Consider the following 22594-nt stretch of genomic DNA (forward strand, 5'->3'; position numbering starts at 1 on the left):
ACATTTGGGATCACCTATTTTATGGGTTTTGGCAAATGTTTGATAACGCACATCCACCATTGTAGTATAATATAGAATAATTTAATGCCACCCCAATCCTTTGGGCTATGCCTACCAGGGATTTTTATGTTAGAAACATGGTTTCTTAATCATAGGGGATAGGTGGCATCTTAGTATAAATTTTATTCAGACAGAGAAAACTTCAATAAGTAATTAAATTTGTTAATTAAAATAAGTAAGTGGGTAACTAATTGAGTGAATGAATACATTAATACATTAATCTCACTCATGAATAAGGAGGTATTTTCAGACTAGGTTCAATCTGAACAGACGGAGATCTATAGACATTTTTGAGAACCTGGTTTTTAAATCAATGTGTGATTAGAAAGTTGCCATCGGTGGAAAGACACTCTACTATGTGAATGTATACTTTCTCCTCCATCATTCTGTATACAGTTTTAATATGATGCTCACTCTGTTTTGTTCTTTGCAAGACAACATGAAAGGCTAGGTGATCCAGCTACACAATAGTGTGTCTAGAAGGGAGATAGATTAGTGCACCATGCAATATTCACGAAAAAATGTGAAACAAACAGGTTTTATCCTAATGCAAAACATCTCTCTGGCAATGATCAAGGGGGGAAAAAAACCTCACCCTCTCAAAATCAATTTTTTTTGTTGAATAATTCAAATACAGCAAAATAAATTGATATGCTTTTTAGGCTGTAAGTCATTTTTGATATAATCTACTCATTATAGTTAAAAGTCCTAAGATTTTTTTTTCCAACACCACTGACAAGCTATGGATACAAATTTTGACTCAATGTATATTGACACATATTTTTAAGAATTGGTATTTAGTTCAAGATAACGTCTGTTTTTCTTAAGAGTTTGCCCATTGGGTGATTTGATCATGAAGCTCTTTATTATAAACAAAATTTATTTAGCTCATTTAGAACATCATTTTTTTAGGTGCCACTAAACATTTGTCAAAACCCATAATATGAGTAGACCGTAATGTAAACCAAGAGTGATCCTAATGTAATTTAAGTGTGCCAATATGTTGGAGTATTAGGCCTACCTTTTCTTCTAGACATTGCAAAATTTCTGGTCTAATTCCTAGGTCTTTGATCCATTTTGAGTAGATTTTTTTGCAGAGTGAGAGATAGGGATCTAATTTCTTTCTTTTGCATATGAATATCCAGGTCTCCTAACACCATTTGTTTAAAATAAGATGCCAATATATGTTTTTGGCATCTTCATCTAGAATCAGATGAGTGTATCTATGGGAATTTGTTTTCATGTTTTCTCTTCTACTTTATTGGTCTTCATGTCTCTCATCTTGTACTCACACACACACACACACACACACACACACAAAATCAATTCAAAATAGATCAAATACCCAGGAATTAAACTCAAAACGATGCAACTCCTAGGGGAAAAAAAAAAAACATAGGGTCAATACTCCAACAGAGGCACAGGTAACAACTTCTCACAGGAACTCCTAAAGCTCAGGAAATAATGCCAAGACTTAATATATGGGACAGCATCAAATTAAAAAGCTTCTGCACAGCAAAGCAAACAATAAGAATGTGAAGAGAAAACCTACAGAATGGGAGAAAATCTTTGCTAGCTACTCTTCTGACAGAGGATTAATATCTAGAATATGTAAAGAAATCAAAAAAGTTATGCCCAAAAAAACCCAGTTAATAAATGTACAAATCAACTAAACAAACACTTCTCAAAAGAAAAATATCAATGACCAACAAAAATATGAAAAAAATGTTCGACATCGTTAGCACTTAGGGAAATACAAACCAAAACTACACTGATCTCAGAGTAGATTTTTTTTCTCATTTCAGTCAGAATGACAGCCATCAAGAATACAAACAGTAATTTTAATGCTGGAGAGGATATAGAAAAAAAGAAACACTTTTACGCTGTTGGTAGAATTACAAATTAATAAAACCACCATAAAAATCAGCAGGGAAGCTCCTCAAAAGATCAGAACTAGAACCACCATATGACCCAGTTATACCTTTCCTCAGTATTTATCCTAAGGAATTAGTCAGCATACTATAGTAATGCATGAATACCCATGTTTATAGAGCACTGTTCACAATAATCCAACTATGGAAACAGCCTCAGTGTCCATCAACAAATGAATGAATAAAGAAAATGCAGTATATATACACAATGGAGTTTTACTCAGCCATCAGGAAAAATGAAATTATTTTATTTCTTGATTCTCTAATCTCTACCATATTTGGAACAGGATATTTTTTTATGCATCAGTGTGTGGAGGACAATGATAGATGAATGGTGTTTTGCATTTTTGTCATATTATCATATCTTTAATTTTTTCTCTTGATTCCTATTCTTCCTCTCTTATTTATTTTCTTGGATTTTCTTTCCAAGTTTTCTGCAACCAACGGCCAATCTCTGTCAACTCCACTTCCACTTATCCTGAGACTTTTTACTTCTAAGCATCGCTCTTCCTCCTTTGTGAATATCACATACTACACTACTTCTGTTCTCTCATCCACCATTTGAAATTGTAAAACGTTTTAACAAATTTTCTGTGTGTACTATAGATGGTTATTGAAGTCATCATTTTGGTTTAATATGAGAAAGCAGTAGATGCCTTAGTGGGATCTATTAGGTTTAAGGCTATACATTGTATATACTGGGTGCTGTTGATATTGGTCTCACCATTAAAGACGAAGCATTGAACCTTCAGGGACACTATAGGTCTATAGGGTAGAATTTATGCTGCCTTAGATCCATACTTCTAGATGGGAAAACACACTAACAATATAAAAAAAGGGAAAAAAGTACCCCCAAAATACCAAGATGCTTCAACCACAGAAGTCACTGATAACACAATAGAAGAAATGTCCAAGAAGGAGTTCAGATTGTACATCATTAAATTGATATGTGAAGTATAGGATAGTGGAAGGAGTGACATCAAAGAAAAAATACAGGAAGTCAAAGACCACTTCAATAAAGAGATTGTGGGGGAAAAAAAGCAGAAATCCTTGAAATCAAAGAATAAATAAACCAAATTATAAATTCAATATAAAGCATTTCCAACAGACTAGACCACTTGGAAGACAGAAACTCAGACAATGAAGACAAAATATATAACCTAGAAAGTAGAGTTGAACATGCGGAGAAGATGATAAGAAACCATGAACAGAATATCTAAGAATTATGGATAACATGAAAAGACCAAATTTAAGAGTTTTTGGAATAGATGAGTGAGCAGAGATACAAATCAAAGGAATGCATAATCTTTTCAATGATATAATAGCAGGAAGTTTCCCAAACCTAAAGAATGGAATGGAAAATCAAATACAGAGGTTTACAGGATCGCAAATGTACAAAATCACAGCAGACCCACCAAGACACATTATAATGAGAATGACTAAGACAGAGATTAAAGATAAAAATCTTAAAGACTATGAGAAAAAAATCAAATTATGTATAAGGGGAAACCAATTTGGATCTCAACTAATTTCTCAACCCAAACCCTCAAAGCTAGAAGGTCCTCAAATAATATATTTCAAGCTCTGGAAAAAAATGGATGCCAACCAAGAATTTTATATCCAGCAAAATTAAGTTTCATGTTTGAAGATAAAATTAAAACCTTCCATGATAAACAAAAATTAAAAGAATTTACAACTAGAAAGCCTACACTACAGAGCATTCTCAACAAAATATTCCATGAGGATGAAGTGGGACAAAAAAAGTGAAAACCAGCAGAGGGAGGTACACTAAAGGGACATCCAACCAAAGAAGAAACTAAGAAAAATCAAAAACCAGAAATAAATCAAAATGACAGGGAATACAAATCATATCTCAATAATAACCTTGAATGTTATGGCCTAAACTCATCAATCAAAAGATATAGATTGATAGATTGGATTAAAAATCAAGACCCAACAATATGCTGTCTTCAAGAGACTCACCACATGGGCAATATTTACATTACATCTACAGGCCAAAAGGGAAAGGTTAGGAAATAACTTATCACTCATATGGACTGCATAAACAAGCAAGGTTTTCCATTCTAGTCTCAGATAAAGTAGACTTCAAACCAAAGTTAATCAGAAGAGACAAAGACATTCCATACTTCTTAAGGGAAGTATATATAAGCAGGACATAACAATTATAAATATTTATGCCCCAAACAATGGAGCATCAATATACATCAAATAAACCCTTCTCAATTTCAACTCTTCTCAATTTTAACACACCTCTCACACTACTACACAGATCTTCCAAACAAAAAACTGAATAAGGAAACTATAGAACTAAATAATACAATAATTTAGACTTAACAGACATATATAGAATATTTCATCCATCAACAAGCAAATATACTTTCTTCTCAGCAGCACATGGCTTCTTCTCTAAAATAGACCATATCTTATGCCACAAAGGAACTCTCAGTAATACAAAAAAAAACCAGAGATAATACCCTGCATTGTATCAGAGGACAATGGAGTGAAATTAGAAATCAACGATGAAATAAAAAATATAAGCTACTGTAACAAATGGATACTAAATAATACACTATTGAATGATGAATGGATAGTAGAAGAAATCAAGGATGAAATAAAAAAATCTTAGAGGTAAATGAGAACACTGATACAACATATCAAAATCTCTGAGTCACTATGAAGGCAGTACTCTAAGAGTAAAGTTTATTGCACTGAGCACATTCATTAAAAGAATAATAAGTCAACGAATAAATGACCTAATACTACATCTCAAAGCCCTAAAAAAGAAGGACAAATCAATACCAAAAGCAGTAGAAGACAGGAAATAATTAATATTAGAGCTAAAATCAATGAAATTGAAACAAAAGATACAATTGAAAAAATTGACAAAACAAAAAGTTGGTTCTTTGAAAAAACAGATAAAATAGATAAACCCTTGGCATGCTAATGAAGAGGAAAAAGAGAGAAAACTCAAATTACTAAACTACGAGATGAAAAAGGAAATATCACAATGGACGCATCTGAAATACAGAAGATAATTAGAAACTATTTTGAAAATTTGACTCCAATAAAATAAAAAACATTGAAGACCTTGACAAATTTCTAGAGACGTATGACCTGCCCAAACTGAATGAGGAGGTCATACACAATTTAAACAGATCAATCTGAAGTAATGAAATAGAAAATGCAATTAACACCAATATTCCTCAAAGTATTCCATGAAATAGAAAAGAAGGAAACCCTTCCAAACTCATTCTATGAGGCTAATATCCTCCTGATACCAAAACCAGATAAAGACACATCAAGGAAAGAAAACTTCAGACCAATATCCCTGATGAACATAGATGAAAAAATTCTGGCAAATCGCATACATAAGCATATTTTAAAAAATAGTGCACCACAATCAAATGCACCCAGGATGCAGGGTTGGTTCAACATTTGGAAATTAATAAACATAATTCATCATATTAATAGATTTAAAAACAAGAATCATATGATTATCTCAATAGATGCAGAAAAAGCATTTGACAAAACATAGCACTCCTTCATGTTCAAAACACTAGAAAAACTAGGGATAGTAGGAACATACCTCAACATTGTAAAAGCTATCTATATATGCTAAACCCAAGGCCAGCATCATTCTACATGGAGAAAAATTGAAAGCATTACCTCTAAAAACTGGAAGAAGACAAGGATGTCCTCTTATACCACTTCTATTCAACATCATCCTTGAAACTCTAGCCAGAGCAATTAGACAAAAGAAAGAAATTAAAGGGATACAAATAGGTAAAGAAGAACTCAAATTATCATTATTGCTGATGACATGATTCTATATCTAGAAGATCCAAAAATATTCCACCAGAAAACTTCTAGAACTAATAAAAAATTCAGCAAAGTAGCAGGATATAAAATCAACATCTATAAATCAAATGCATTCCTATACATCAGCAATGAATCCACTGAAAGAGAAATTAGGAAAACTATCCCATTCACAATAGCCTCAAAAAAATAAAATAAAATACCTGAAATAAATCTAATGAAATAAGTGAAAGACCTCTACAATGAAAACTTCAGAACACTAAAGAAAAAAAAATGGAGAAAACCTCAGAAGATGGAAAGATCTCCCATGCTTCTGGATAGGCAGAATTAATATTGTCAAAATGGCCATACTACCAAAAGCAGTATACAGATTTAATGCAATTCCTATTAAAATCCCAATGACATTCTTCATAGAAATAGGAAAAGCAATCATAAAATTTATTTGGAAAAATAAATAGCTAAAGCAATAGCTATTATATAAGAATAGCTAAAGCAATCCTTAGCAAGAAAAGTGAATTAGGAGGCATCACAATACCAGACTTTAAACTATACTACAGAGCTATAGTAATAAAAACAGCATGGTATTGGCACCAAAATAGACTTGTAGACCAATGGTACAGAATAGAGGACACAGAGACAAACCCACATAAATACAATTAGGTCATACTACACAAAGGTGCCAAAAACATTCACTGGAGAAAAGATAGCCTAATTCAACAAATGTTGCTGGCAAAACTGGAAATCCATATGTAGCCAAATGAAATTATACCTTTATCTCTCACCCTGCACAAAAATCAACTCAAAGTGAATCAAAGACTTAGGCACTAGAACAGAGACCCTGCACCTAATAGAAGAAAAAATAGGCCCAAATCTTCACCATTCTGACCTAGGATCTGACTTTCTTAACAAGACTCCTAAGCACAAGAAGTAAAATCAAAAAGTAATAAACAGGATGGATTCAAATTAAAAAGCTTCTTCTCAACAAAGGAGATAATCAATACTGTAAGGAGAGAGCCTACAGACTGGGAAAAAATCTTTACCACAAGTACATCAGATAGAGCGCTAATCTCTAGGGTATATCAAGAACCCAAAAAGCTAAATACCAAAAAAAAAAATAACCCAATCACTAAATGGGCCAAGGACCCAAACAGACCCTTCACAGAAGAAGAAATACAATCAATCAACAAATATATGAAAGAGTGTTCAACATCTCTAGCAATCAGAGAAATGCAAATCAAAACTACACTAAGATTTCATCTCACTCCTCTCAGAATGGCAATCATCAAGAATAGAGGAAAAGGCCAAATGTTTTCTCTAATATGCGGATGCTAATTCACAATAAGGCAGGGGGTACTAGAGAATAATAGCATCACCTTAGATTAGGTAGAGGGAAGTGATGGGAAGGGAGGAGATGTTGGGATAGGAAAGATAGTAGAATGAAACCGACATTATTACTTTGTGTATATATGTGACTACATGACCAATATGATTCTGCAAACTGTACACTCAGAAAAATGAGAAATTATATTCCATCTACATATATCAAGTGCATAAATGCATTCTACTGTCATGTAACTAATTAAAACAAATAAAATATTAATGAAAAAACGCAGGTAATCAAATCTATCTTGAAAGGGCATTATGAGAATTATACATGATTATTGGATACACATACCTAATACAGTGTTTCCCTGCAAATTCATAACTGTTATTATTATTTCCCTGAGATGTCACTTTTTCTAGACCTGTTAACACAAATGTGTCTAAGTTAGCAGTATACTTTTCTCTAATCCTTTTACTTTAAAAAAAATGCTCTCCAAATCTCCTAATTACTTCTTTTGCCCTTTCCTATTTAAATATCATTTTCCCCCCTAGCCAAGTAACATTTGGCTCCTGCTCCTCCCATATTTCTCATATCTAATTAGCCTGTTCAATCATCCAAAGTGATGCTTCTTGCCACATTTACTTCTCTCCTTTCCCACTCCCACCACCCTAATTCAAGTACTTACCTCCTCTCATCTTGACTAATGTATACCAAATTCCTATTTTTCTACCCAGAGAATTCCAGACACCAATGTCAAAATAATCTTCCACAGTTCAGAGCAAGTTACTCTTCTGCTAAGAGCCCTCAAAGACTCCCCACTGCCAACAGAATGAATTCTTCCATTCACTTTCTTACCCTTCATGAAATGTCCTGAACTTTCTTTTCCAATTTAGTTTCCCACAGCTTTTGGAAGCATACCCCCCAGGTAAGTGGGTAAAAAGATACTTTAGGAAATGATGACTAATGATTCCTGACTTATACCAGTTATTGAAGATAAAAAGAAGAAAGGCAGTCCAAAAATATCTTTCAAGTAATTCAATATAAATATCAATTTATCAAATTACTTAGTTGAATTTTATTCTGGTTAAAAAGTACTAAACATATTCATGGAAACCTGGGCTATTTTAGCCAGGGTTAAATTTCCTTTTAAGTGTTGAGGATATTTACCTGCCTTGTTAAATACCACATGAGAACATTTTCTTTGTTTGCTTACCTGGTGTCTGAAAGGATCACAGGGAACATATTTTGAATGTGCAGAGTTAAAAGGAGCATTAAGACACATTGTTCCTATTTCCCAAATGAGAAAATTAAAGTTCACAGAGCAGCCATTAGAATTGTACAGATCACATTCATATGTAAGGACACATAAAGTTCAGTTGAGTATGTATATTAAATACAAAAAAATCACGTGCTATTTTTTTCCTTGCTTTTTTTGTGGAGACTGTTGGTATGTTTGTTTTGGAAATATTTCATATGTGGGTGTCATCCTTGCTTTTCTATAAAAATCAAATATACTTAAATAAGGTATAATAAAAATATTCAATATCTCAGGTAATCAGATTCAAACAGAGTTGTTATAATAAATAAATGCTAACAAATAATGCTCTATTCCCAGAAAAGAATGGTCTCCAAAAGTCTTCAGTGTCAAGGCTGTTCATAAAATATTTGTTGATTTCCTTTGTTTTAAGCCCAACTCTATCCTATCTTTTCCCCAAAATTATCATCACTGATAAGACAGGAAACACATCCTGAAACTATTTTTTAGCAAATGTAATTTGCAACATAGAGTTATACACTCAATAAATATGTTGTGAAAATAATTCTGCTTATAGTTTTCTTAGCATCTCAAGCATTTATATGCATATGCTAGAAGTTGTCATTTCTTGAGAGCTTAGAAATAAAAAAATGTAAGCATCGTGTGAAACTGTATAACTAACATTCATTTGTACCAGATAGAAAGTGAGGCAAGCAAGCTCTCCGTCAGTTCTTAATTTCAAGATACATCTTATATATAATATGTATAATTTTTGGAGCTATCACCAGGACAGATAGTTTCTTTGCTGGGTCATGAAAATAAGCAAGGAGCCCTAACGTAGGGGAGAGAGATGGGAGCATGCATCCCATTACCAATGGGAAGGAAGCCATGAGCTTGTTAGGTTTTACAATAGAAAGGAGATGACTTAGTGAACATGTATTATTTTAGAAAGACAGAATACTTTGTCCGGTTCTCCACTAGGCCAACTCACTTTTGAAGACTTATGGACATTAATCTGCCTAGAGACCAGCTCAAATGGATTAGTGGGTCATTGATCAAACAACTACAAACCATTATTCAGTCAACTTCTATTTTTAATTTATCTCATCCTGACATGAAATATAATTAGCCAGGTATACCAAGTGTAATAAATGACCCCAACAAGATTTTTCAAGAATTAAAGGATTTTATTAAAGGATTCAAGGATGTCCTCACAGGCTAAATCAGTAGTACCTCATCTTACCACTATACTGAACAATCACAAGTCTACTCAGGCTGGTTTGGGCCCAACCAATTTTCCCCTGGAAATTCACAGTAGGCACCTAAGTCCTCCATTCCCAACCCCCCTCCTGCACACTACAGCTAGGATGATGTTTCTAAAGTGTTTCTTCCCTGCTTAAACCTTGCCATGATTTCTAATTGCCCTTAAAACAAAAAGTCAGTGGTTTGAAATCACTACCAGACTTCTGTTCATATCCTTGTTTAGTGGGGTGGTCATACCTAGTTCTATGAAACTGGTTCTTAGAATCCTCAAGTTAATCAAGTTCCTATGGAAATGGTGGATAAACTGAATTAAAAATGGGCTTCAAAATACAAAAGAAAACAGAATAAATGTCACATTTGCCTAATGTTTACTGAAATTTCCACAAAAACAATTTGTCAGTTATTCAATTGCTACTTGATACAGTTCTCATGAACTGACCTATTAGATAATAGGGAATATGGATGCTGAATATAAAGTAGAACTGCCGGAGGATCTGAATGCTTTAAAATAATCCTGATATCTTCCCACTCTCCCACTCTCCACCCTATCTCAACTCATCCTGACTCTTAACTCTAACCAAACCAAACTTCTTTTGGTATCTTCCTATGTTGCACTATTTTTCTCTCTAGAAGCCTCATCAATGACATTTCTTCTTCCTGAAAGACTCCTTTGCACATCTGTCACCTATTCAACTGGCCGATTCCTATTTAACCCTCAGCTCATCGTTCGGATGCCATTTCTCCTAAGTCTTTCCCAGCCGGTCCCATCTTGACTCGGGTGTCACCTGCCCCACAGTGAACAACATTCTTGTATATTACTTAGTCCACATGATTGCACCTGGCCGTGTCACTGATGGTCTTCCCTTCTGGACATAATTTTCTGGACAGACATAGACTATGTCACTCCTCTTCCACTAACCACCAAGTCTCAGAGCCTGACACAAAGTCTGGCATTTAGTAATTAACCTTTCTTAAGTGAATGCGTATAATCCTCCACTCATCCAATCATAATTCCACTGTTTGTGTTCATCTAATTGCTACTCAATGCAGTTCTTATGAGCTGACCTATTAGATATTTTTATAAAAAAATGGATGCTAGATACAATGTGAAATGATACCTTCAAAGTAAAAGTACCTAGGGATACAAATGTCTTAAAATCACCCCAATATTAAGTATCTTGTCAATACTTTTTTTTAACTGATAGTTTGGTTGACCTTTCTGGCCTCATTTCTATAAGAACATAGGCTGCTAAGTATAAGGATCTAGTTCATGTTTCTTAGATTCAGTCTGTTTTCACTGGTATTTAAAATGTGCCCTAACTTATTGGAAAAAGTAATGTTAGGTTCTAAAACTTCCTTTGTTTTGAATTTTTATATTACATTGTTATCTCCATTGAGTTAGTATTATCTATAAGTATCATTTTAAAAGGTCTTTGCAAATCATTCTATAGTGTTGCACTATAAAATATTTGGTTACCAATGACATTCTTTGCAGAATTAGAAAAAAACAGTCCTAAAATTCATATATGGAAAACTAAAGACCCAGAATATCCAAAGCAATCCTGAGCAATAAAAGCAAGCCTGAAAGCATCATAATACAAAACCTCAAATTACACTATAGAACTATACTTACAAAAATAACATGGTGTTGTCATAAAAACATATATGAAAGCCAAGGGAATAGAACAGAAGCACAAAGACAAATCCCACACAGATAAACTCATCTGATCCTTATCAAAGGTGCCAAAAACACACTGGAAAAAGTCTTTTTAACCAATAGTGTTGGGAAAACTGGCTATCCATATATAAAAGAATGATACTAAATCCCTCTCTCTCACCCTGCTTAAAAATAAACTCCAAGCATATAAAAGACCAAAGCACTAGACCAGAAACACTGCAACTGTTAGGAAAAACAATACATATAGGGCCAACACTCTTACATATTGACACAGTCACTGACTGACTTCCTTAATAAGCCTCCTAAAACTCAAGAAATAAATGCAAGAATCAATAAGTGAAATGGCTTCAAATTAAAAATCTTCTGTATAACAAAGGAAACAAGAACATGAAGAAAAAGCTTATGGAATAGGAGAAAATCTTTGCCACCTACTCTTTGATCAGAGAATTAATATCCAGATTATATAAAGAACTCAAAAAAACTAACAGAATAATCAATAAATATTTTCAAATAATCAAAATAAATATTTTCAAAAGAATATGAATGGCCAACAAATATACAAAAAAATGTTCAATATCCTTAGCAATCAGGGAGATGCAAACCAAAACTATACTATTTCACCTCACTTCAGTTAAAAAGGCAATAATCAAGAATACAAAGAACAATAATTGTTGACCACGTAGGGGAAAAGCTACACTTATACCTTGTTAGTGGGAATGCAAAGTTAGTACAACCACTTTGACAAGCGGTATTGGAGATTTCTCAAAAGACTAGAATAGAAACTATATGATCCAGCTATCCTACTCCTAGGTATTTATCCACATAGAGATTTATTCATAGCAATGCTTATAGCAGCACAATTCACAATAAGCAAGTTAAGGAAACAGCCTAGGGCGTGTCAACAGATGAATGGATAAAGAAAAGGTGGTATATATAACACAATGGAGTTTTACTCACATAAAGAAGAATGAAATTATGTCATCTGCAAAGAAATGGATAGAACTAGAGAACATCATGCTAAGTGAAATAAGACAGACTCAGAAAGTCAAGGGTTGGATGTTTTCTCTTATATGTGAAAGCTAGAGAGAGCTTTCACATATAAGAAATATATGTGGAATATACGTGGAAAAAAAAGAAATATAAAAAGACAGTTGTGGGTAGAAGCTCACAAAAATAGCAGGAAGACCAATAGAGTAAAGGAAGGGGATCAAAAGGGACAGAGCAGGGGAGGTCATGGGAAAGTACTGAGGAATAAAATCTACCAAATTATGCTTCATTTATGTACCACTACACCACAATTGCAATGCACTAACTAAAATAATAATGACAATAATAGAAGAGAGATCAGTAGAATAGAGCAAGTGGATGGTGTAGGGAGGAAAGGAGGGAAAGGGAAGTTACTGGGAAATGAGATTGATCAAATTATATTAGGTGCATATATGAATATTGCATAATGGCCTCCTATGATGAATAATTATAATGCACCAGGTTTTCAAAAAGTGGAAAAATTGGAAGGTTTTGTAAGTTAATTCATCTGAACCTACAACTGAAAAGAATAATTGAGTTGTATCTGAAAGAGCTCTACCACTAACCAGCTATGGGACCTTGGTGTGCTACATTACCTCACTGAGCCTCTTTGTCCTAGTCTAGGTTCTGTCAAAATCATACTCTGAGAAGTATTTACTTGGAAGACTATTTCAACAAACACTGGAGGATGCCTGGAATAGTAACAAAGGAACTTACCTAGGTAGGAGTTGTAGCTTCATAGTATAAAGGCACTCCAAAAATCCTGGGACAAGACCTGGAGGATGGGAGAGTTGGGGTATTTATACACTAACTTCCATCAGTTCTTGGAAGAGGGCTGCTTATGGGGAACATAATTCTCACACATTTTGACTGCTATTACACAGAGGCAGAGTTGCCTCCAGTTGCTATGAGAGGTTTTCAAGCAATCAGATGATGCTGGTAACTGGAATTCCAATCTGCCTTTAATTGTGAGGGCCAACAGGCTATGTACCGACAGGTATAAACAGCATCTTTACACTCAGTTTTAAGACTCAGCCCTAAAATGTCGGGGAAAAAACCCTATGCCCCAGGGTTACTGTAAAATATGCCACTGAAAATGAGATGGCCTCTATGACCCATAAATCAATGTCCTGCAACAGCTATTATCTTTCACTTCCTATCCATGTAAATAGGCAAGTAAACACACTTAGATGGCATGCATGATGCAACAGAAAAGGATTGAATGTAAGAAGTTTAGATTTCTAAGAAAGACTAGTGCTATTCAAATTTGAGCTATTCTATTTTCATTTTATTTTTCTATTGTTAAAGATAATCCAAGGGAATAAGTAGAAAAATACACTTCCTTGCTCATGGATAAATGCTACTTCAGTATAGACTTCAGAACAGAGTGAATAGGGCTCAACAGAATATGGCCAACACAGCATAGAAACCATCTGTTCATTCATATTGAATTTAAAGGGGGGGGGGGCGGAACCTCCATCTGGTCCAAGGACTTGTTTAAGGTTACACTAGAATTTTCTGGCACAGTACAGACTGGTTCCTGGTCCACTGTCCATCCCCCTTTATAATTCAGCCTTCTCTCTTCTTTCCAGGAGTACAGAAGCAAAGCCTGTGATTTCCTGTAATGAATATTTGCTTTATCACTAACAGTCATTTCCTATTTGCAGAATTGCCTTCCTAATTAACTTTTCATTTCCACACAAGCTACAACCGGAGCTAACACTGATTTTCAGTCTGCTCATCTTACAAAAGGACCAGGAAAACATTCTCACCAATGCCTACTGACAAAAATTACATCCTGAAAATAACACATATTCCCAAATTAAAATACACGCTGAAATGCGTGAAATGCGTATTAACCTAACAAACCAGGGAACATTATCACTTAAATGAAGTATCACATGCACAGCTTTCTAACACTGTGTGTTTCTTAAATGGGGCTTAAGCAAATAGCAGGTATTGAATAACCTTCTAAATAACTCTATTCATTCAGCATTTTCTGCATATTTACTTTAACAGTAGTGAGTAAAAAAAAAAAAAAGGCAATACAATTAAAACTCCTTTGTGATGTGATGTCTTTGAAGCTGCCTTAATCTAAGGAAAACATCTTTAAGAGTCCGCACAGTGGTAGCCTTCTTCCATTGAGGGGTTAGCTCAGAAGGAACCTCACACCTGAGGAGTTACTGATACTTACATTCACTCATTTCCCTACTAGGCAGTTAGACCTTGGAATAATAATAGAAGTGGAAAACTTTTATCTTGACCTGACTTGAAGGAGGAATAAGTAGCCAAAAAAGCAAAAGGTTTTTGGGTTTGTTCAAATGCAAACTGATAATTACAAGCTCTGTCTTATGTAAATTATTTGCCTTATCTGTGCTTTAGTTATTTTGTTTGTAAAAATGAAGATAAAAGACTTACTTGTTGAGATATTATTCACATCATAGTGCATAGCATGGAGTAGGCATTGTCAGTAAAATTCATTTCAAAAACATCCTAGTATTCTACTGTCGTTGTTAGGAATATTTTTAAACAATTTAGTCTTCGGGCTCTCTAGGAGAATGTAAATATATTTGTATAGCTGATTAGCATGCAAGCAGTTTACAAAGCTGAAAATTATTCAGAGGTCTTTTTTGGGGTCAGTACTCCCCCTGCCAAAGTCATGTTCGCCTGCAATCTCAGAATGTGGCCTTATTTGGAAATAGTACCCTTGTTGATGTAATTAAGAACTCTGAGATGAAGTCATCCTGGACTTAGAGTGGGCCCTAAATTCAAAGATTGGTGTCCCTTTTAAGGAGAACAGAAGACAACACAGAGGCAGAGGAAAGAATGCTATGTGAAAACAGAGACAGATATTAGAGCATTACATGAACCACCAAGGAATACTGAGGGTTGCCTGCAGCCATAAGACAGTAGCAAGAAGCATAAAAGGATTCTCCCCAGAGAATTAGAAGGAAGGTTGATGCTGTCAACACCTTGATTTCTGACTTCTAGTCTTAAGAACTGTGAGAAAATAAGTTTGAATTGTTTTAAGTCGCCAAGCTTAAGGTAGTTTGTTACAGCAACCCTAGGAAACTAATGCAGTATGATTATTTTCTACCTAGAGGAAAAGAAAAACTTCACCAATTATGATTTTACTCCCCTAAAAGGCATGAACCAGTCTTGTCTCTAATTTGAAAATCTCATCTCAGCATTCTTTTTTATTTCTACTGACTAACAACAGCAACAAGAAGAAAGATTTCTCCTTTCTTGAAACCCTCTATTAGGCCATTGGTTCCCATATTAATGGATTAAATAAAAATTGGTATATGCTTATGCAATTCTACAGGAGAATAATAATTTTATCTTTTTAAAAATTGTGCTTTGTCAAAGCCTTTATTGATGATAACAGATCACGGTGGTAACGTTGGAGGTGGTGATAAGGATGGAGAAAATTGTTTTCTCATTATGCAAGATTTCACAAGGGACAGAGTGGTGACATTGCTCTGAGGTTCAGGAACCAACCAGTGCATCAGCACAAAGGCCAAGCAAGGATAGCAACTCCTCCAGCTACCAGCAGTGGTGTGGAGAGTCAAGACGGAGCTATGCAGTGACATAGAGTCTATCTCTGATTATATGAAACGAATAACTTAAGATGCCACTGACAGCCTTAGAAAGAACCATCTTTTAGAGTGATAATTCCGCCTGCCCCCTGCCTAATCAACCTTGCAGCCAAGTGCTCACTTCTAACTCTGGAACTATCCAAGGAGCCTTCATGGAAGTCCAGCTGATTCTCCAGTGGGTTTTGTGTAGGATAATTCAATGTAAAGTGTTCCTACTTAAACAGACACAATGCTCTTTTAGGCAAATATTGATACTAATAAATATAAATTTTATTACAGCTGCAGCTATATTTTCTCCTTCACAGAATATAGAACTTCAAAAACCATGATTTTATCAACCTGATCAATGGGGAAATGACTCAATACTCAAAAACGCTAACAAAGAAATAAATTTTTCACTAAGGAAGAGTTGATGTAGTTTTGTGAGACACTTTATATTAGTTTTTTTTTCCTAAAAGGAGACAAAAAACAAATGAATAGAAACAGAAATTAATAAGCCAATCACTTTACCCTGCGTTCTTTCTGCCTCCAGAACCACCTCTTGCCAGGTGGTGATCAGTTTGGAACGAGGTAGAGATGCAGCACAATAACCTGGAAGGAAAGGGATGAAGTCATTAGGGCTCTAATCAGCCACAGTGCTGGTCAGGGGTGAGTCTCCTAGTCCATTCCACTGCCAGTGGTTTCCTTAACCCCCTTAAAAGCAATCTGTGCTGATTACCTAAGAAATAGGGATGTCCATCTTCCTCAGTTTCATTTATAACTAAATGGATGGTTTTTGGTGTTGACCACCCTGTGAAAAAGCCTGCAAAAAGCATTTTGTCCATTTCACAGCAATTAAGAGTGGTAATTGCTCCAGGGCCATTTCCTCCCTCTTCATTTCTCACTAAGAGGCCAACAGCTCAACCTCCCTGCCTGTGCCCTCTACCAAGTCTCTGAGGGCTCAAAGCAGAGAAAGCAACACTCTGGGGACACGCTCCATTTTGACAGCAATTTTCTCACTTATGCTCCCCTAGCTGCAGGCTAAATTACCCGTTAGATCAATAGACCCCAAATGACAGGCTCTAAGAAATCCTCCTTGGAGGCCTGGTACAGGGTGTGAGCAGCAGGAGGCTGGGTTGTGCACTGAACTGAGTGGTTCCAAGTTTGCCGGGAAGCGACACTGGGCATTTGCCCCTGTGCATCAATGTGTCTGATCCATTTCAATATTATTTCTGCTCGGTCCTCTAGACAGAGAAGATGAGTAAATTCTTTTCAGAAGCACATGCATGTTTTAATTTAATAAAATTAAAGCGTTTAAAACATTATTGTAGATCTAAAAGATAGCCTTATTGGATAACCATTAAAAATGTTTATGAAGGATTTTTATTGTCAGAGAAATGTTCACAACATAACATGAAGTGAAAAATTGGACAGAACCCCTTTTACATTATGCTCAATATGTATTGATAAGGAAATGCATGGTGGTGTTAATGAGGGGTCACATCTGGTCAATTATATTTTCTTCTTTATATTTTTCTGAATTTTCCATAAAGAAAAAGAAACATTTTATTATTATCCAGATAATTATTATAATATAGAGAGAGAAAATAGTTACAATATACGTGTCTTAAGAGCATTCTGAAATGCCAAAGCCCATAGTATGTCTTTGTCCTGACTCTCTACCCAAACTAACAAGTTCAAACTAGTTCCCCCAAAAAATTCTTTCATTGAACATTACCTATACAGAAAACTAGGTCACTTATAGAAGTACTAAAGAGAAAGAAGATAAGTTCTCTATCCTCAAAGAACCAAAAGAAAGCCTTTGACCATCATGATGGGTACTTGAGAAATGATCATATCCCCTGCTGGATTTACAGCTTGCCTTGGACTTTATATCCAACCCTGGTGATTTAAAATACTCCTTCCAAAGAGGCTTTTCTGTCTGTGTAACTTCAGCTTTTAAAAGCTTCATAAATGATGGTGAATCTCTCAACCCACCCCTTCCTTTATTTCCAGGCTGTCCTCAACTGCACATCAGTGACAGCTAAAATATTAGTCAATTAATATGCAAACAAAATTCCTTGGTACCTCCTCCAGTGTGACCCACCAATCTTTCACAAGACATCTGACCTCAGATCCAGAACTAAGATTCCTGGATCAACTTTCCAATATTATTTGGGAAAAACAAAATTAAATAGTTTTCTTTATTGCAAGCCTTCTGAAATTTGTTAGTATGCTAATATATAGACATTACTAATATAGAATTGATATATCCAGCATTTCTGCCAAAATATTTAACCATAGAAACTTATTCTCTTGAGGCTCTATAGTTCTAAGGGGACCAATTTTAGGGTACTACTCTAAAGAGTTGAGTTAGTGTGTGAGGTTTTAAATGGTCAACCCCACTTGAACCTTTAATTCAACATGTGGGTGTACTGATTCCAATTAAATCAAGTATTCCAGCCAACAGCATTATGTTGAGTGGCTAGTGGTGGGTATGGAAATGTCAGACAATAGACCAAGTGGGTGGGGGGGATGGACCACTGCATCTCATTGTTTTTTTATATTCACAAGACACACTTTGTGGTGGGGGGCCGGTAGATACCGTTGATTGAACTCAGGGGCACAGTCTCTGTGCAAGAATCCCATGACAGGATTCTTTGACTTGATCTCCATGGGACTTACACCTCCACACCATGCACAGAGCAACTCTGCCTCCTAAAAAGGTTCAAATCATTTTGACCCACTTCAGATAGATTGGAAAAATTAAAATCCCAATTTATCAGTCCTGGCCTATTTTAGTCAGCTTTTTCACCGCTAGACTAAAGGATCTGACAGAATAACTATAGAGGAGGAAAAGTTTATTTGAGGGCTCACAGTTCCAAAGGTCTTAGTACATAGAAGGCAGGCTCCATTCCTCAGGGTTTGAGGTGAGGCTGAACATCAGGGCGGGAGAGGGTGCAGGACGGAGCAGCTGACCTCATGGTGATGAGAAAGCGGAGACAGGCACTCCACTCTCCAGCTACAATATATATACTCCCATAGCCACGCCCCCAATTAACCACTTCCTCCAGTCACACCCCACCTGTCTCCAGTTACCACTCAGTTAATCCCATTGGGGATTAATTCAGTGATTAGGTTAAGACTCTCACAGACCAACATTTCTCCTCTGAACCTTCTTACACTGCCTCACATCCAAACCATAACATGGCCTGATGGCATTCCAAGGCAAAGTTAAAACTGTGTATGGGAGACTGGAAGTTGCAATGAACTGAAGGCTTGTGTGCTTGAGTGATTACAAAAGACTGGTAAGGAAGATACGATAGGAGAAAAAAAAAAAAACTAGTGTTTACATCTTAGGATATTTAACCATTAAGTCCAACAATAAGATAGTATCAAAAACTTTATGAAAGCAGAAACATCTGTGCTCTATAATCTGTTAATTTTAACATTAAAATCAAGTTAATATCATTTGCAAAATATGAGGTTGGGTTCCCATATTGTACCTTACTTACACTATTATCCACAAGGCAGTGGAGATAATCAATTTCCAAATGTCAAATGCATTATTCCCTCCAGTTAGGAAAGCAAGTATTAAAACAGCCAATTTCAATGGCCAACTAAATATCTGTGTTAAAAGATAAAAGAATTCTTAGATATATCAGAGGATTTATAAGAACTTGCCTTTTAAAATAAAGTTCTACATGCAAAACAATCTGATTACTTATAGGAAGATCTTGTTATCCTCTAAATATAAATATTGTATAATACACAGTGTAAAAGATAGAGATACATAAATATTCTGCAAAGTTATTTCTATAGTCAGATATTTTCTCATACTCTACCTCAGTTCTCTTTTTCCAGATATTTCCCACGCACATTCCATGGCTAATAACATTGGCATTAAAAAGAACAAAATTTCTCATTCTCTCCCGCCATGATGTTCTGCCTCACCTCAAGCCCGGTTTAACTTTTCCTTTGAAAGTTCCGTATGCCTAACTTAGGTAACTCGATCAGTTTCTCAACCAGTACTCCATCAGCTACCAGCAATTATGAACATGTGAGCCTTTCTTCACAGTAGTTTTTACTTTCTTGCCCTCTCTCTTTATGACTTCCAAATCTGAGCAACTGGAGGAAAATGAACTGAAGATTGGCCATGCAGGCCATCAACACAGGCTTCCAGTACTGACATGCATTCTCCAGGCCCTATCGTCAAAGAAAGGTATCAACCTTTCTTTCACTCAGAGAAATCAAAGAGAAATTCCTAACCTGAAATAGGTGGAGACTCTTCTTTCTCCATGGCTTGGTATTTTGTGAGACATCTCCTCTCTGACCATCTCACACTGGGTCATCATCTACCTCTTGAAACTTAAGAGAGAGTCACTAGAAGTTTAATCTCATTTCATCCCCTAAGCCCTTTTCTTCTCCATGACACTCACGCTGACAGTTTAAAGAAAATAGGTTCTGTGCAAAATTCTTTCTAGGGCAAAATTATCCACAGTTCTTAACTAAAAAGTGAATTTTATGACAAAGTCTGATCATAAAACTTCACCAAGTTTAAAACTGGCAGCAAGAAATACTTCTAGTGAGAAATACATCAGACAGCTCAATGGCTCCTGCCTTACAAATTTTTTGATGTTCATTTATATTCAGGGATGATTTCCCTTGTCCATTACACAGATATTTTGAACCTTAAGACCCAAAGCGGAGTAAAAGGAGACCTAGGCTCATATATGTGCCAGACAAATTCTGACATTAGTCCTTCAAGTGTCATTATCTGTCAGGTGTCTTTCTAGAGCTGCAGTTTTACTTTTTTAATTGGTGTGATGAACTAATATTGTGTTTATGGCATTTTTGAATTATTTCAATTATTTTCCCTTTAAGTTCTTCTATACTATTTTGAACAAATACACATGAATAGGAAAGATTCATATTCAATTTCACACAGCAAATCTTTGTTAAAACTTTATATAACGTAAGGTATACAACATGATATTTCCATACATAGTGAAATGATTTCTACAAATTAACACATCCACTACCTCACAGCTACTGTTTTCTCATGTTTTTCTTCTTTCTTAAGGTTGAAAAATACTCTACTGTGTATATCTACACCACATTTTCTTTATCCATTCATTCGTTAGAGGCTTTTAGTTTGTTTCCGTGTCTCGGCTATGGTGAATAATGCTGTGTTCAACATGGGAGTGCAGACTCCTTTGCAACGTGGTGATTTAATGGTTATAGAAGCAGAAAAAGGATTCTTGGGTCATATGCAGTTACTAAAGTTAAAAGAGAAGCAAAGTGAGAAGACCTGAGGTCTTTTTTCTTTCACGTGTGATCTGGGAGCTTGCTGAAATGCAGAATCACAGGTCCCATCCACCCTAGGCCTCCTGAATCAGCATCTGCACAGTGACAATTCCAATTGTGCTAATTCAAATGCACATTAAAGTGTAAGAAGCACTGCTCTAAGCCACTTAATCCACACATGCTCTTGGTCATAAATACTTTTCATAATACTTAATAAGTAAGGACTATGCATTAAGGTGTATTTTATAATCATGATCCTGGATTACATAAAATCAGATTTTTACAGTTGAAAGAAATTAGAAAATTTTAAGTCTTGATTTCTACTTATTTGTGAGAAAACAAAATTTCATCTTGATCCAGAGATGGCAAGTGATTTGCTGAGAGCCACTCAGCATTTTAGTGGTAAAGCAGAAACAGGACACCAGGCCAGATGATTCAGTATGGTACTACTATTTGCAGTACAATGCTGCTTCTTAATAAGCTTGTCCAAAGTAGGCACTTACAATAATACTTTTTAAGAGGCTAATAGTGATCAGAAACTTAGCATATCTCAGACAATTTATTATTTGTTTTATGTGTGTTTTCTTATTTAACCTCGACAATAAAAGCATAATACAAATAAAACTAACATTGTTATCTTAAAGATGAAAATACTGAAGCTGAAAGAAATTAAGTGAGAAGTCTAAGATCATATGTCTAGGAATGGTATGTTCACTATTCAAAAACACAGTTTGCGCCTCTGGCTACCATGTCATTAATCCCACAAGTATTCATTCTTCATTTGTCTTTAATCCGCAACATCCAGCATACTCACTAATAAAATTTATAATTTATTCTTAAGAAGTCTGCTGTTTTACCAACAAGTTAACACAGCCTCCCTGCCTTCCACTCCCTTGTGGCTATTGCCAATCATAAGCAACAGATCATTTAAATTCAGGTAACTCACCCCTGTGCAGATATGCCTTTTGCATGAATCCATTACTTCACATTTCCAGGCAAAAGAGTCATTGCAGAATCACACAAGGGGTTCAGAACTTTAGCACAGAGCCATGACCTGTTTCACGAAGCAATGACTCTCATTTTCTTTACTTGTCATATGAATGAAAATGAACAACATCTAGTTATATCAAATTCATTTTCTTGCAAATTCCACTTTACATTTATTTTAAGAATCAAATGAAACAGGTCAAAAGAAGCTCACATGAGGTCCTATGTGAGGGAGAGGAAACAAGGAGGATGTGCTCCTAAATCAAGTGGGTCACAAGAACTCAATTCCATGAAGATGGAGCTACATGGTCCAGTGGACTGTACATAAAAGGCACAGAGTTAGTGTCT

The sequence above is a fragment of the Urocitellus parryii genome, chromosome 5 (assembly GCF_045843805.1).
Source record: "Urocitellus parryii isolate mUroPar1 chromosome 5, mUroPar1.hap1, whole genome shotgun sequence".
NCBI lineage: Eukaryota > Metazoa > Chordata > Mammalia > Rodentia > Sciuridae > Urocitellus > Urocitellus parryii.